General features: G+C 45.9%; 1 long non-coding RNA gene across 1 annotated transcript; it reads right to left on the reverse strand.

The window, feature by feature from the left end:
* Window positions 1-11,437: 11,437 nt before the first annotated feature.
* Window positions 11,438-12,247, reverse strand: LOC127913797 (uncharacterized). The gene is made up of 4 exons (XR_008086737.1): window positions 12,232-12,247; window positions 11,846-11,886; window positions 11,630-11,670; window positions 11,438-11,489 (listed from the first exon to the last, which is right to left on the reverse strand). It is a non-coding gene; the product is annotated as an uncharacterized LOC127913797 (long non-coding RNA).
* Window positions 12,248-18,099: the final 5,852 nt, after the last annotated feature.

Here is an 18,099-nt window from a genome sequence, read left to right on the forward strand (position 1 = left end):
CCAGTCTAGTTTGCTTGGTGATGCCACGGCCCGGTACTTCCTCCCTACCAGTCTACTTTACTAACTGTCCTAACTACTATATACATAATGTTGCCTTAACTTTGCTAAATGCTAATCCTTATATCCATTCCCTCAGTTTATGCTAAATGCTAATGCTCCTTTGTTCTAGTTCTGTGTTGGCAGTCTCTTCAGTTTATATTTCATATCCTCCCCATAGTCTCCTCAGTTCATATCCTCCCCATAGTCTCCTCAGTTCATATCCTCCTCATAGTCTCCTCAGTTCATATCCTCCCCATAGTCTCCTCAGTTCATATCCTCCCCATAGTCTCCTCAGTTCATATCCTCCCCATGGTCTCCTCAGTTCATATCCTCCCCATAGTCTCCTCAGTTCATATCCTCCTCATAGTCTCCTCAGTTCATATCCTCCCCATAGTCTCCTCAGTTCATATCCTCCCCATAGTCTCCTCAGTTCATATCCTCCCCATGGTCTCCTCAGTTCATATCCTCCCCATAGTCTCCTCAGTTCATATCCTCCCCATAGTCTCCTCAGTTCATATCCTCCCCATAGTCTCCTCAGTTCATAGTCTCCTCAGTTCATATCCTCCCCATAGTCTCCTCAGTTCATATCCTCCCCATAGTCTCCTCAGTTCATATCCTCCCCATAGTCTCCTCAGTTCATATCCTCCCCATAGTCTCCTCAGTTCATATCCTCCTCATAGTCTCCTCAGTTCATATCCTCCCCATAGTCTCCTCAGTTCATATCCTCCCCATAGTCTCCTCAGTTCATATCCTCCCCATAGTCTCCTCAGTTCATATCCTCCCCATAGTCTCCTCAGTTCATATCCTCCCCATAGTCTCCTCAGTTCATATCCTCCTCATAGTCTCCTCAGTTCATATCCTCCCCATAGTCTCCTCAGTTCATATCCTCCCCATAGTCTCCTCAGTTCATATCCTCCCCATAGTCTCCTCAGTTCATATCCTCCCCATGGTCTCCTCAGTTCATATCCTCCCCATAGTCTCCTCAGTTCATATCCTCCCCATAGTCTCCTCAGTTCATATCCTCCCCATAGTCTCCTCAGTTCATATCCTCCCCATAGTCTCCTCAGTTCATATCCTCCCCATAGTCTCCTCAGTTCATATCCTCCCCATAGTCTCCTCAGTTCATATCCTCCCCATGGTCTCCTCAGTTCATATCCTCCCCATAGTCTCCTCAGTTCATAGTCTCCTCAGTTCATATCCTCCCCATAGTCTCCTCAGTTCATATCCTCCTCATAGTCTCCTCAGTTCATATCCTCCCCATAGTCTCCTCAGTTCATATCCTCCTCATAGTCTCCTCAGTTCATATCCTCCCCATGGTCTCCTCAGTTCATATCCTCATAGTCTCCTCAGTTCATATCCTCCCCATGGTCTCCTCAGTTCATATCCTCATAGTCTCCTCAGTTCATATCCTCCCCATAGTCTCCTCAGTTCATATCCTCCCCATAGTCTCCTCAGTTCATATCCTCCTCATAGTCTCCTCAGTTCATATCCTCCCCATAGTCTCCTCAGTTCATATCCTCCCCATAGTCTCCTCAGTTCATATCCTCCCCATAGTCTCCTCAGTTCATATCCTCCCCATAGTCTCCTCAGTTCATATCCTCCCCATAGTCTCCTCAGTTCATATCCTCCCCATAGTCTCCTCAGTTCATATCCTCCCCATAGTCTCCTCAGTTCATATCCTCCCCATAGTCTCCTCAGTTCATATCCTCCCCATAGTCTCCTCAGTTCATATCCTCCTCATAGTCTCCTCAGCTCATATCCACGTGGTGTGCACAACACAACACACCACACAAACACCTTCATAGGATATTGTTCTCTCCTGTGGTTGTTGCAATAGATAAGTTGTATTTGAATTGTGTCTTCAAATAACACACAAGCTGTAAAGAATGTACCAAGACCTGATGATCGCCATAGTAACAAATTATGACGACAATGATTGTTTTAAAATACCTTCCCAGCTCAAGGAAAATATTCTAAGGCAAGGTAGAGGGACTAAACAAGGTAGAGGGACCAATTGGGCTGGTGAATGAATCTAAAGGACATGGCAGCAACATGGGGGGGGGTCACCTCACTGGGCTGGTGAATGAATCTAAAGGACATGGCAGCAACATGGGGGGGTCACCTCACTGGGCTGGTGAATGGATCTAAAGGACATGGCAGCAACATGGGGGGGGCTCACCAGCAACATCACTGGGCTGGTGAATGAATCTAAAGGACATGGCAGCAACATGGGGGGGGTCACCTCACTGGGCTGGTGAATGGATCTAAAGGACATGGCAGCAACATGGGGGGTCACCTCACTGGGCTGGTGAATGAATCTAAAGGACATGGCAGCAACATGGGGGGTCACCTCACTGGGCTGGTGAATGAATCTAAAGGACATGGCAGCAACATGGGGGGGGTCACCTCACTGGGCTGGTGAATGAATCTAAAGGACATGGCAGCAACATGGGGGGGTCACCTCACTGGGCTGGTGAATGAATCTAAAGGACATGGCAGCAACATGGGGGGGGGTGAATCACCTCACTGGGCTGGTGAATGAATCTAAAGGACATGGCAGCAACATGGGGGGTCACCTCACTGGGCTGGTGTATGAATCTAAAGGACATGGCAGCAACATGGGGGGGTCACCTCACTGGGCTGGTGAATGAATCTAAAGGACATGGCAGCAACATGGGGGGGGTCACCTCACTGGGCTGGTGAATGAATCTAAAGGACATGGCAGCAACATGGGGGGGGCTCACATGGCTCACTGGGCTGGTGAATGAATCTAAAGGACATGGCAGCAACATGGGGGGAATCACCTCACTGGGCTGGTGAATGAATCTAAAGGACATGGCAGCAACATGGGGGGGTCACCTCACTGGGCTGGTGAATGAATCTAAAGGACATGGCAGCAACATGGGGGGGTCACCTCACTGGGCTGGTGAATGAATCTAAAGGACATGGCAGCAACATGGGGGGGGCACCTCACTGGGCTGGTGAATGAATCTAAAGGACATGGCAGCAACATGGGGGGTCACCTCACTGGGCTGGTGAATGAATCTAAAGGACATGGCAGCAACATGGGGGGTCACCTCACTGGGCTGGTGAATGAATCTAAAGGACATGGCAGCAACATGGGGGGGTCACCTCACTGGGCTGGTGAATGAATCTAAAGGACATGGCAGCAACATGGGGGGGTCACCTCACTGGGCTGGTGAATGAATCTAAAGGACATGGCAGCAACATGGGGGGGTCACCTCACTGGGCTGGTGAATGAATCTAAAGGACATGGCAGCAACATGGGGGGGTCACCTCACTGGGCTGGTGAATGAATCTAAAGGACATGGCAGCAACATGGGGGGGTCACCTCACTGGGCTGGTGAATGAATCTAAAGGACATGGCAGCAACATGGGGGGGTCACCTCACTGGGCTGGTGAATGAATCTAAAGGACATGGCAGCAACATGGGGGTCACCTCACTGGGCTGGTGAATGAATCTAAAGGACATGGCAGCAACATGGGGGGTCACCTCACTGGGCTGGTGAATGAATCTAAAGGACATGGCAGCATGATATGAGTTAACGTGAACCCACACCTGCCATGAGAATGCACAGTGTCTCATCTTGTTCAGGTCTGAGAGAACGTTGTCAATGATTTACCTGGTTCAAGGCTAAACATAGTGTCAACTTAACATTCAGTGTGATTTCCCTTTATCTTCTGTTGGCTATATTCAGCCCTCTTCCTCTGATTAATTATGAGGACACTAGAGATGTACAGGAATAACCTCACCTTCAATAGAAAAAGTGGTCAGATGAAGCAGATGCTAAACTAAAGGACTGTTTTGCTAGCACAGACTGGAATATGTTCTGGGATTCTTCTGATGGCATTGAGGAGTACACCACATCAGTCATTGGCTTCATCAATAAGTGCATCAATGACGTCGTCCCCACAGTGACTGTACGTACATACCCCAACCAGAAGCCATGGATTACAGGCAGCATTCGCACTGAGCTTAAGGCTAGAGCTACCACTTTCAAGGTGCGAGACTCAACCCGGAAGTTTATAAGAAATCCCCCTGTGTCCTCCAATGAACCATCAAACAGGCAAAGCGTCAATACAAGTGTAAAGACATCCTGTGTGTAGCTGGTGTAGAGAGTCAGGCGCAGGACAATGTATATTTACTCAAATACAAATGCAAAATATGCGAGCCCACAAATACAGACCGTCTTACAATAAACAATTACTCACAAACAAACAAGGGGGAACAGAGGGTTAAATAATGAACAAGTAATTGGGGAATTGAAACCAGGTGTGTAAGACAAAGACAAAACAAATGAAAAGTGGACCGGCGATGGCTAGAAAGCCGGTGACGTCGACCACCGAACCCCGCCCGAACAAGGAGAGGGACCGACTTCGGCGGAAGTCATGACAACAAGACTAAGATCGAAGAATCCTACTACACCAGCTCTGACGCTCATCGGATGTGGCAAACTATTACAGACTACAAAGGGAAACCCAGCCGAGAGCTGCCCAGTGACGCGAGCCAACCAGACGAGCTGAATAACTTCTATAATCGCTTCGAGGCAAGTAACACTGAAACATGCATGAGCGCATCAGCTGTTGCGGATGACTGTGTGATCACGTTCTCCTCAGCCGATGTGAGTAAGACCTTTAAACAGGTCAACATTCAGAAGGTCGGATTACCAGGACGTGTACTCCGAGCATGCGCTGACCAATTGGCAAGTGTCTTCAGGTATAGGGTCAGGCTAGCTGTCAGATGACTGGTTTAAGTCATGGTTAAGGGGTTAGGGTCAGGCTAGCTGTCAGATGACTGGTTTAAGTCATGGTTAAGGGGTTAGGGTCAGGCTAGCTGTCAGATGACTGGTTTAAGTCATGGTTAAGGGGTTAGGGTCAGGCTAGCTGTCAGATGACTGGTTTAAGTCGTGGTTAAAGGGTTAGGGTCAGGCTAGCTGTACCTCTAGGGACTGGGTGAGGTCATACAGCTTCAGGGGTCAGCCTCTGACAAAACAAGGGCCAACATCCCAAATGGCATCCTATTCACTATACACTGGGGGAAAAAAGTATTTAGTCAGCCACCAATTGTGCAAGTTCTCCCACTTAAAAAGATGAGAGAGGCCTGTAATGTTCATCATAGGTACACTTCAACTATGACAGAAAAAAATGAGAGAAAAAATCCAGAAAATCACATTGTAGGATTTTTAATGAATTTATTAGCAAATCATGGTTGGAAAGTAAGTATTTGGTCACCTACAAACAAGCAAGACTTCTGGCTCTCACAGACCTGTAACTTCTTCTTTAAGAGGCTCTTCTGTCCTCCACTCATTACCTGTATTAATGGCATCTGTTATCTTGTTATCAGTATAAAAGACACCTGTCCACAACCTCAAACAGTCACACTCCAAACTCCACTATGGCCAAGACCAAAGAAATGTCAAAGGACACCAGAAACAAAATTGTAGACCTGCTCCAGGTTGGGAAGACTGAATCTGCAATAGGTAAGCAGCTTGGTTTGAAGAAATCAACTGTGGGAGCAATTATTAGGAAATGGAAGACATACTGACCACTGATAATCTCCCTCGATCTGGGGCTCCATGCAAGATCTCACCCGTGGGGTCAAAATGATCACAAGAACGTTGAGCAAAAATCCCAGAACCACACTGGGGGACCTAGTGAATGACCTGCAGAGAGCTGGGACCAAAGTAACAAAGCCTACCATCAGTAACACACTACGCTGCCAGGGACTCAAATCCTGCAGTGCCAGATGTGTCCCCCTGCTTAAGCCAGTACATGTCCAGGCCCGTCTGAAGTTTGCTAGAGAGCATTTGGATGATCCAGAAGAAGATTGGGAGATGAAACCAAAATATAACTTTTTGGTAAAAACTCAACTCGCCGTGTTTAGAGGACAAAGAATGCTGAGTTGCATCCAAAGAAACTATACCTACTGTGAAGCATGGGGGTGGAAACATCATGCTTTGGGGCTGTTTTTCTGCAAAGGGACCAGGACTACTGATCCGTGTAAAGGAAAGAATGAATGGGGCCATGAATCGTGAGATTTTGAGTGAAAACCTCCTTCCATCAGCAAGGGCATTGAAGATGAAACGTGGCAGGGTCTTTCAGCATGACAATGATCCCAAACACACCGCCCGGGCAACGAAGGAGTGGCTTCGTAAGAAGCATTTCAAGGTCCTGGAGTGGCCTAGCCAGTCTCCAGATCTCAACCCCATAGAAAATCTTTGGAGGGAGTTGAAAGTCTGTGTTGCCCAGCAACAGTCCCAAAACACCACTCCTCTAGAGGAGATCTGCATGAAGGAATGGGCCAAAATACCAGCAACAGTGTGTGAAAACCTTGTGAAGACTTACAGAAAATGTTTGACCTCTGTCATTGCCAACAAAGGGTATATAACAAAGCATTGAGATAAACTTTTGTTATTGACCAAATATTTATTTTCCACCATAATTTGCAAATAAATTCATTAAAAATCCTACAATGTGATTTTCTGGATTTTTTTTTTTTTCCCTCATTTTGTCTGCCATAGTTGAAGTGCACCTATGATGAAAATTACAGGCCTCTCTCATCTTTTTAAGTGGGAGAACTTGCACAATTGGTGGCTGGCTAATTACTTTTTTGCCCCACTGTATAGTGCCGTGGGCTCTGGTGAAAAGTATTGCACTATAGGCCAAAAGGTTATAGGTTAGCATTTTGGACATCCCCAAGGACTCTCCCTATGGGCCCACTGTCCATACTCTAGATGCTTGGTACCAGTTAATATGTATCGTTTATGCTTCACTGCTCATGTATGTGAATGTCAGGCTACATTAGTGTATGGTTACATCCCATTGGCAGTGGCTATGATATATATGAATGTCACTAGGTAATAATATATGATCATGTGTCCCAGTGTAATTATCACACAGTATTTAGACCCGCCGGTCGCCCTTCTCTGGACTGGTACCTCATGTACTGCATGCGCGTAGCGCGTCCAGTGTGCAATGCCTGCGTGTGTGGCCTTGCTTGCGTCGATTCAATTGGTTCGCGTGTCACACGCTCTCATCATAGGTCGGGGGAGTGGAAGAGAAAAGACACAGAGAGAGAGAGAGAGAGAGCAGAGCAGAGCAGGAGCGCGCTTAGCTATGACACTGCCCGGCAAGGAGGGGGAGAGGTCCAGCTGAAGGAAAAAAGGAAGACAAAACCTCAATCGCAGCGGTGACAATGGCAGCATCAAACTCCTCATAGAGGTACAGCCCCGCTGGAGTTACAGCCCGCCTGACTGGACGGCCTTTACGTTTTCCACTGCTGACTGACATCCCTAGTTGTCCCTCGCTCCGTTCCTGGAATACCGATCATTGTGTCGGCTAATTGAAAATGGAGCGGCAGCGGAGAGGATGATCTCTCTGCCTTCTCCTCCTTCACTGAGAGAGAGAGGCGCGTCCACCTGCCTCTACCCGAGGCCCGGTGTACTGGTGGCGGCTGTAGAACACGGGATCATGCCGCAGACCTGTCCGCGTTTCCGGGGAAAGACATCTCTGATATCGGTCTAAAAGGCGAAAGAGAGATTCCTTCACGACAGGGGAAAAAAACGCAGTTTGGTTGCAACCAGGAGCTGAGGTAGGAAGCGCGTTCAATTATGTCGTTATTCACAGGCTCACAGCACCTTATTATACTATATTCCCTACTATGGAGGGCTTTATTTGCGTAAATAGGCTACCCATAACAGCTCTGTGTATGCGTAAATAAACGACATATAAACGTTATATTTGTTATACAACAGCATTATTGGAAGACTGCATGGGCTTCTCCAAGCATGCGCTGTTCCTCCTTGGCTCGGGACATCTGTCAGAGGTATTATCCATCACTTAGTCGTCACTGCTACATCGATTACCATATTATATCTCTGCGAGAAAAAAAAAAACACATCACATAGTCACAGCAGAGAGGAACCGTCATAGACTACACACACTAGTAGACCACACAGCAAGTTAAGAGATGCCACGTGTAACTAAACTCAATCATATTTAAACCCATCGGGACGTCACATAGACGCTCCACACCTGCACTGAGAGAGAGGTTCCCAGCTCCACAATCATATACATCCTTTATAAATTATTGATAGATTATTTATGTAAACAAATATTCACTATGGAATAAACATGGGCCGGTCTTAAAAACATGCCGCTCTCCACATCCGCATGATGAGGTAGGTTCCTACATCAGTGAACACACATCAGACTGAGTGGAGCTGCTGAGCGACATTCCTGAAGGCTGGAGCGTCAGCCTTCTCTCGCTCACTTCACGAGCTCCGGGCATGCCCGGCTCAGCATGCATTTGTAGTCTACTTGTGTGCTGCTAATAGCCCCTTGCTTGAGTTACTATCATGGAGCACACTACATATTTTCATAAAGAAACTGCTAAGACAACACAGGTGCAAAATGAAGGTGACTTAGAAAGATGAGGACCAAGAGAGGGGGTGAGGTGATGTAGTGTCCACAACTAAACAATCATTGTGGAATCTGAAAAGACACGTGTCCCGGAGCATTATTACGTGCACATGCTTAAAGATAGGAATGAGGTGGGTAGATAACAAAGTGTGTCATTGTAGCAAAGTATTTATAAACAAAAAATCAGATATCTTCAAAGTTTCGTTCATTGTTGTTGTATTATCTATACAATAGTCTATAATTCACTTTGGCCCAATAGGCCTCGCATATTCCCAGGAGCTTTCCGTTTTGATTTGGGTTATTTGAAGAAGAAAAAAACAAACAAAAACAACTTTTAGGCCATCTTATAGACTAATTTAAAAAGAACCAAGTGCATCTCTGCAGTGGCCAACGGGTGTTCATCATCCCCAGCGGCTCTGTAAGTGTGGAGAGGATGTTCTCCACTGCCAGTCGGCTCTGTAAGTGTGGAGAGGATGTTCTCCACTGCCAGCCGGCTCTGTAAGTGTGGAGAGGATGTTCTCCACTGCCAGCCGGCTCTGTAAGTGTGGAGAGGATGTTCTCCACTGCCAGCCGGCTCTGTAAGTGTGGAGAGGATGTTCTCCACTGCCAGTCGGCTCTGTAAGTGTGGAGAGGATGTTCTCCACTGCCAGCCGGCTCTGTAAGTGTGGAGAGGATGTTCTCCACTGCCAGCCGGCTCTGTAAGTGTGGAGAGGATGTTCTCCACTGCCAGCCGGCTCTTTAAGTGTGGAGAGGATGTTCTCCACTGCCAGCCGGCTCTGTAAGTGTGGAGAGGATGTTCTCCACTGCCAGCCGGCTCTGTAAGTGTGGAGAGGATGTTCTCCACTGCCAGCCGGCTCTGTAAGTGTGGAGAGGATGTTCTCCACTGCCAGCCGGCTCTGTAAGTGTGGAGAGGATGTTCTCCACTGCCAGCCGGCTCTGTAAGTGTGGAGAGGATGTTCTCCACTGCCAGCCGGCTCTGTAAGTGTGGAGAGGATGTTCTCCACTGCCAGCCGGCTCTGTAAGTGTGGAGAGGATGTTCTCCACTGCCAGCCGGCTCTGTAAGTGTGGAGAGGATGTTCTCCACTGCCAGCCGGCTCTGTAAGTGTGGAGAGGATGTTCTCCACTGCCAGCCGGCTCTGTAAGTGTGGAGAGGATGTTCTCCACTGCCAGCCGGCTCTGTAAGTGTGGAGAGGATGTTCTCCACTGCCAGCCGGCTCTGTAAGTGTGGAGAGGATGTTCTCCACTGCCAGCCGGCTCTGTAAGTGTGGAGAGGATGTTCTCCACTGCCAGCCGGCTCTGTAAGTGTGGAGAGGATGTTCTCCACTGCCAGCCGGCTCTCCAGGAAACATCACATGAGCCTGAAGCACCAGACTGGCCAGACTCACGTTTCTAAAAGTGAATTCAAAGACACTGTAGACTGAGACTAATAAGGGATTTTTCATTTATTTGTATTTAATTTGTATTTAATTCTAAGTGAGTCACAGCCTTTATGCGCAATTTATAGACTTTAATAATTGAAGACAACTAAATGTTGTTTAAATGCTGAGCGTTTTATAATATAATAATAATAATATATAATAATATATGCCATTTAGCTGACGCTTTTATCCAAAGCGACTTACAGTCATGTGTGCATACATTCTACGTATGGGTGGTCCCGGGAATCGAACCCACTTATGTCCCTACATATTGTGTCACACTCCCAAATGCTTCAAGATGTATTTCTTTGTAGGCTGAAGCCTTAAAATAATCCAGCCTGAATAATTAATTTTCATTCCTTCTCAGGCTCCCTGTCTGGTTCCTGACCTATTTACACTGTTTATATGCTGTTTAACATGACATGTAGCCTATTTGAAATGATGAGCGCCTCTTACATTCACCTTTTCATGTTTATAAAAAAATACTTTTTATTCAAATCATGTGGTTTGGTTTCAGTACTTCAAATCCAAATGGTATGTCCAGGTAGTCACAACAATAGGTTGGTTACATTGTGATTTTAATGAATGTAGTTAATTTGGCGCTGCAGCTTTCTGTCCTATGGTTTTTAGAGGAGCGGTTGGAAAGGACGTGGTTTTTAGAGGAGCGGTTGGAAAGGAAGTGGTTTTTAGAGGAGCGGTTGGAAAGGACGTGGTTTTTAGAGGAGCGGTTGGAAAGGACGTGGTTTTTAGAGGAGCGGTTGGAAAGGAAGTGGTTTTTAGAGGAGCGGTTGGAAAGGACGTGGTTTTTAGAGGAGCGGTTGGAAAGGAAGTGGTTTTTAGAGGAGCGGTTGGAAAGGACGTGGTTTTTAGAGGAGCGGTTGGAAAGGAAGTGGTTTTTAGAGGAGTGGTTGGAAAGGACGTGGTTTTTAGAGGAGCGGTTGGAAAGGAAGTGGTTTTTAGAGGAGCGGTTGGAAAGGACGTGGTTTTTAGAGGAGCGATTGGAAAGGAAGTGGTTTTTAGAGGAGTGGTTGGAAAGGAAGTGGTTTTTAGAGGAGTGGTTGGAAAGGACGTGGTTTTTAGAGGAGCGGTTGGAAAGGACGTGGTTTTTAGAGGAGCGGTTGGAAAGGACGTGGTTTTTAGAGGAGCGGTTGGAAAGGAAGTGGTTTTTAGAGGAGCGGTTGGAAAGGACGTGGTTTTTAGAGGAGCGGTTGGAAAGGACGTGGTTTTTAGAGGAGCGGTTGGAAAGGACGTGGTTTTTAGAGGAGCGGTTGGAAAGGACGTGGTTTTTAGAGGAGCGGTTGGAAAGGACGTGGTTTTTAGAGGAGCGGTTGGAAAGGATGTGGTTTTTAGAGGAGCGGTTGGAAAGGACGTGGTTTTTAGAGGAGCGGTTGGAAAGGACGTGGTTTTTAGAGGAGTGGTTGGAAAGGAAGTGGTTTTTAGAGGAGCGGTTGGAAAGGACGTGGTTTTTAGAGGAGCGGTTGGAAAGGACGTGGTTTTTAGAGGAGCGGCAGCTACTACCTACTACCTAACCCCTCCTGCTACCTGCTACCTAACCCCTCCTGCTACCTACTACATAAACCCTCCTGCTACCTAACCCCTCCTACTACCTACTACATAAACCCTCCTGCTACCTAACCCCTCCTACTACCTAACCCCTCCTGCTACCTACTACATAAACCCTCCTGCTACCTAACCCCTCCTACTACCTAACCCTTCCTACTACCTACTACCTAACCCCTCCTACTACCTAACCCTTCCTACTACCTACTACCTAACCCCTCCTACTACCTGCTACCTAACCCTCCTGCTACCTACTACCTAACCCTTTCTACTACCTACTACCTAACCCCTCCTACTACCTACTACCTAACCCCTCCTGCTACCTACTACCTAACCCTCCTACTACCTAACCCCTCCTACTACCTACTACCTAACCCTCCTACTACCTAACCCCTCCTGCTACCTACTACATAAACCCTCCTGCTACCTACTACCTAACCCTTTCTACTACCTGCTACCTAACCCCTCCTGCTACCTGCTACCTAACTCCTCCTACTACCTAACCCTTCCTACTACCTACTACCTAACCCCTCCTGCTACCTGCTACCTAACCCTCCTGCTACCTAACCCCTCCTGCTACCTGCTACCTAACCCCTCCTGCTACCTACTACCTAACCCCTCCTACTACCTGCTACCTAACCCCTCCTGCTACCTACTACCTAACCCTTCCTACTACCTACTACCTAACCCTTCCTACTGCCTACTACCTAACCCTTCCTGCTACCTACTACCTAACCCCTCCTACTACCTACTACCTAACCCCTCCTGCTACCTAACCCTCCTACTACCTACTACCTAACCCTTTCTACAACCTACTACCTAACCCCTCCTACTACCTACTACCTAACCCTTCCTGCTACCTACTAACTAACTCCTCCTACTACCTACTACCTAACCCCTCCTGCTACCTACTACCTAACCCTTCCTACTACCTACTACCTAACCCTTCCTACTGCCTACTACCTAACTCCTCCTACTACCTACTACCTAACCCTTTCTACAACCTACTACCTAACCCCTCCTACTACCTACTACCTAACCCTTCCTAATACCTACTACCTAACCCCTCCTACTGCCTACTACCTAACTCCTCCTACTACCTACTACCTAACTCCTCCTACTACCTAACCCTTCCTGCAACCTACTACCTAACCCTTCCTGCAACCTACTACCTAACCCCTCCTACTACCTACTACCTAACCCCTCCTACTACCTACTACCTAACCCTTCCTGCAACCTACTACCTAACCCCTCCTGCTACCTACTACCTAACCCTTCCTGCAACCTACTACCTAACCCCTCCTACTACCTACTACCTAACCCTTCCTGCTACCTACTACCTAACCCTTCCTACTACCTACTACCTAACCCCTCCTACTACCTACTACCTAACCCCTCCTGCTACCTAACCCTCCTACTACCTACTACCTAACCCCTCCTACTACCTACTACCTAACCCTCCTACTACCTACTACCTAACCCTTCCTACTGCCTACTACCTAACCCTCCTACTACCTACTACCTAACCCCTCCTACTACCTACTACCTAACCCCTCCCGCTACCTAACCCTCCTACTACCTGCTACCTAACCCTCCTACTACCTAACCCTCCTACTACCTACTACCTAACCCTCCTACTACCTACTACCTAACCCCTCCTACTACCTACTACCTAACCCTTCCTGCTACCTACTACCTAACCCTTCCTGCTCTATAGAGCAACATGACAGCTGTTGGCTGGATGCCTCATACTGCACAACCTTACAGACCGACAGGTCAAAATAGTAGTGTAGCATCAGTGACTAGGGAATAGGGGCACGTAGCCAATGGAACATTATGCTGTGGCGTATTCTTGTGGTTGAATGCTTTGTAAATCATATTTGGGTTTAAATGATTTACAAAAGGAACGTTACTTGAATGAGGCTTCATTGTCCTGTTGGGGTGGTCTTCAGGAGTAATTCTGTAGTCAGTACATCGTCCTGTTGGGGTGGACTTCAGGAGTAATTCTGTAGTCAGTACATCATCATGTCCTGTTGGGGTGGTCTTCAGGAGTAATTCTGTAGTCAGTACATCGTCATGTCCTGTTGGGGTGGTCTTCAGGAGTAATTCTGTAGCCAGTACATCATCATGTCCTGTTGGGGTGGTCTTCAGGAGTAATTCTGTAGTCAGTACATCATCATGTCCTGTTGGGGTGGTCTTCAGGAGTAATTCTGTAGTCAGTACATCGTCCTGTTGGGGTGGTGATCAGGAGTAATTCTGTAGTCAGTACATCGTCATGTCCTGTTGGGGTGGTGATCAGGAGTAATTCTGTAGTCAGTACATCATCATGTCCTGTTGGGGTGGTCTTCAGGAGTAATTCTGTAGCCAGTACATCATCATGTCCTGTTGGGGTGGTCTTCAGGAGTAATTCTGTAGCCAGTACATCATCATGTCCTGTTGGGGTGGTCTTCAGGAGTAATTCTGTAGCCAGTACATCATCATGTCCTGTTGGGGTGGTCTTCGGGAGTAATTCTGTAGCCAGTACATCATGTCCTGTTGGGGTGGTCTTCAGGAGTAATTCTGTAGCCAGTACATCATCATGTCCTGTTGGGGTGGTCTTCAGGAGTAATTCTGTAGCCAGTACATCATCATGTCCTGTTGGGGTGTTCTTCAGGAGTAATTCTGTAGCCAGTACATCATCATGTCCTGTTGGGGTGGTCTTCAGGAGTAATTCTGTAGCCAGTACATCATCATGCCCTGTTGGGGTGGTCTTCAGGAGTAATTCTGTAGTCAGTACATCATGTCCTGTTGGGGTGGTCTTCAGGAGGAATTCTGTAGCCAGTACATCATGTCCTGTTGGGGTGGTCTTCAGGAGTAATTCTGTAGCCAGTACATCATCATGTCCTGTTGGGGTGGTCTTCGGGAGTAATTCTGTAGCCAGTACATCATGTCCTGTTGGGGTGGTCTTCAGGAGTAATTCTGTAGCCAGTACATCATCATGTCCTGTTGGGGTGGTCTTCAGGAGTAATTCTGTAGCCAGTACATCATGTCCTGTTGGGGTGGTCTTCAGGAGTAATTCTGTAGCCAGTACATCATCATGTCCTGTTGGGGTGGTCTTCAGGAGTAATTCTGTAGCCAGTACATCATGTCCTGTTGGGGTGGTCTTCAGGAGTAATTCTGTAGCCAGTACATCATCATGTCCTGTTGGGGTGGTCTTCAGGAGTAATTCTGTAGCCAGTACATCATCATGTCCTGTTGGGGTGGTCTTCAGGAGTAATTCTGTAGTCAGTACATCATGTCCTGTTGGGGTGGTCTTCAGGAGGAATTCTGTAGCCAGTACATCATGTCCTGTTGGGGTGGTCTTCAGGAGTAATTCTGTAGCCAGTACATCATCATGTCCTGTTGGGGTGGTCTTCAGGAGTAATTCTGTAGCCAGTACATCATCATGTCCTGTTGGGGTGGTCTTCAGGAGTAATTCTGTAGCCAGTACATCATCATGTCCTGTTGGGGTGGTCCTCAGGAGTAATTCTGTAGTCAGTACATCATGTCCTGTTGGGGTGGTCTTCAGGAGTAATTCTGTAGCCAGTACATCATCATGTCCTGTTGGGGTGGTCTTCAGGAGTAATTCTGTAGCCAGTACATCATCATGTCCTGTTGGGGTGGTCTTCAGGAGTAATTCTGTAGCCAGTACATCATCATGTCCTGTTGGGGTGGTCTTCAGGAGTAATTCTGTAGTCAGTACATCGTCCTGTTGGGGTGGTCTTCAGGAGTAATTCTGTAGCCAGTACATCATCATGTCCTGTTGGGGTGGTCTTCAGGAGTAATTCTGTAGCCAGTACATCATCATGTCCTGTTGGGGTGGTGATCAGGAGTAATTCTGTAGTCAGTACATCGTCCTGTTGGCGTGGTGATCAGGAGTAATTCTGTAGTCAGTACATCATCATGTCCTGTTGGGGTGGTCTTCAGGAGTAATTCTGTAGCCAGTACATCGTCATCATCCTTCTCAGACTCAGTTCATTCATGTAGTAGGTCTTGCTCTGATTCCTCTTAATGAGAGAGAGAGAGAGAGAGAGAGAGAGAGAGAGAGAGAGAGAGATCGCATCAGAGGGGTACGTTGGGGTTTCAGAGGGGTACGTTGGGGTTGACGAGGGTTTCATCATGATGTGTGACTGATCACAGTCTGCTGCATAGCTAGCTCGCTTCCCCGGGGAGGTGGGATGCAGGACGAGAGAGGGTTTCTTCCGTCCAGTCCTCCGACAGCCTTTCCAACCTTACAGGAACATGACAGATACCAAGGCTGAAATGACTGGAGCTATTATATCAAACTATATCTATCTCCACTCTGATGCTCTATGATAAAGAGGCTGTGTGTAGCTGTTGTATCAGTGTTCAGTCACATCTCTTCTCTATTTATTACCATCTTTGTTCTCTGTCACAAAGCTGTTTTCTGCTGATGGAAATAAAGTTAGAGACTGGGTCCAATGTTACACATTTCCCCTCTCATGGTTCACAGATCAGAACTCCGTCCGTCCGTCTGTCAGAGAGGGTTGTGTGACGGTAAGACGAGGCGTTATGTTGTCCTGGAGCAATAAAGACACAAGCTTCTAATCTGCTCTCAGTCTTCCACTGACTCTGCAGTCACTTTTTAATGCTGTTATTTACACTATTGAGACGGGGCTTTTCTATCCTTCTATATTGTCACTTCTTCTGCCATAGTCATAGGTTGCACCTCCGTCACTCGGTCTCGTCCATGCCATTGTTATGGCCGTTCTCACGCCTCCCTGGCAGAGCCATAGTGGTGCCCTGAAGTGGTGAGAAACCCAGTCATTCTGGAACGGAGATAACTACTGTTTAGTCTAAATTACACTATAGTGCCTGGAAATACATTGGCTTTGGTAAAATAGTCAAATATTTAGGAGGAAACATTTTTGCAATGAATAGCTGTATTGTGACCTCTACTACTATATCTCTGTATTGTAACCTCTACTACTATATCTCTATATTGTCTCTATATTGTTACCTCTACTACTATATCTCTGTATTGTAACCTCTACTACTATATCTCTGTATTGTAACCTCTACTACTATATCTCTGTATTGTAACCTCTACTACTATATCTCTGTATTGTAACCTCTACTACTATATCTCTGTATTGTAACCTCTACTACTATATCTCTGTATTGTCTCTGTATTGTAACCTCTACTACTATATCTCTGTATTGTCTCTGTATTGTAACCTCTACTACTATATCTCTGTATTGTTACCTCTACTACTATATCTCTGTATTGTTACCTCTACTACTATATCTCTATATTGTTACCTCTACTACTATATCTCTGTATTGTCTCTGTATTGTAACCTCTACTACTATATCTCTGTATTGTCTCTGTATTGTAACCTCTACTACTATATCTCTGTATTGTTACCTCTACTACTATATCTCTGTATTGTAACCTCTACTACTATATCTCTGTATTGTCTCTATATTGTTACCTCTACTACTATATCTCTGTATTGTGACCTCTACTACTATATCTCTGTATTGTGACCTCTACTACTATATCGTCTCTGTATTGTTACCTCTACTACTATATCTCTGTATTGTAACCTCTACTACTATATCTCTGTATTGTCTCTGTATTGTAACCTCTACTACTATATCTCTGTATTGTTACCTCTACTACTATATCTCTGTATTGTCTCTGTATTGTGACCTCTACTACTATATCTCTGTATTGTCTCTGTATTGTTACCTCTACTACTATATCTCTGTATTGTCTCTGTATTGTAAACTCTACTACTATATCTCTGTATTGTGACCTCTACTACTATATCTCTGTATTGTCTCTGTATTGTAACCTCTACTACTATATCTCTGTATTGTAACCTCTACTACTATATCTCTGTATTGTTACCTCTACTACTATATCTCTGTATTGTAACCTCTACTACTATATCTCTGTATTGTCTCTATATTGTTACCTCTACTACTATATCTCTGTATTGTAACCTCTACTACTATATCTCTGTATTGTAACCTCTACTACTATATCTCTGTATTGTCTCTGTATTGTGACCTCTACTACTATATCTCTGTATTGTAACCTCTACTACTATATCTCTGTATTGTTACCTCTACTACTATATCTCTGTATTGTGACCTCTACTACTATATCTCTGTATTGTCTCTATATTGTTACCTCTACTACTATATCTCTGTATTGTCTCTATATTGTTACCTCTACTACTATATCTCTGTGTTGTGACCTCTACTACTATATCCCTGTATTGTAACCTCTACTACTATATCTCTGTATTGTAACCTCTACTACTATATCTCTGTATTGTAACCTCTACTACTATATCTCTGTATTGTCTCTGTATTGTAACCTCTACTACTATATCTCTGTATTGTAACCTCTACTACTATATCTCTGTATTGTAACCTCTACTACTATATCTCTGTATTGTAACCTCTAATACTATATCTCTGTATTGTCTCTGTATTGTAACCTCTACTACTATATCTCTGTATTGTAACCTCTACTACTATATCTCTGTATTGTCTCTATATTGTTACCTCTACTACTATATCTCTGTATTGTGACCTCTACTACTATATCTCTGTATTGTGACCTCTACTACTATATCTCTGTATT

The sequence above is a fragment of the Oncorhynchus keta genome, chromosome 30 (genome assembly GCF_023373465.1).
Source record: "Oncorhynchus keta strain PuntledgeMale-10-30-2019 chromosome 30, Oket_V2, whole genome shotgun sequence".
Lineage (NCBI taxonomy): Eukaryota > Metazoa > Chordata > Actinopteri > Salmoniformes > Salmonidae > Oncorhynchus > Oncorhynchus keta.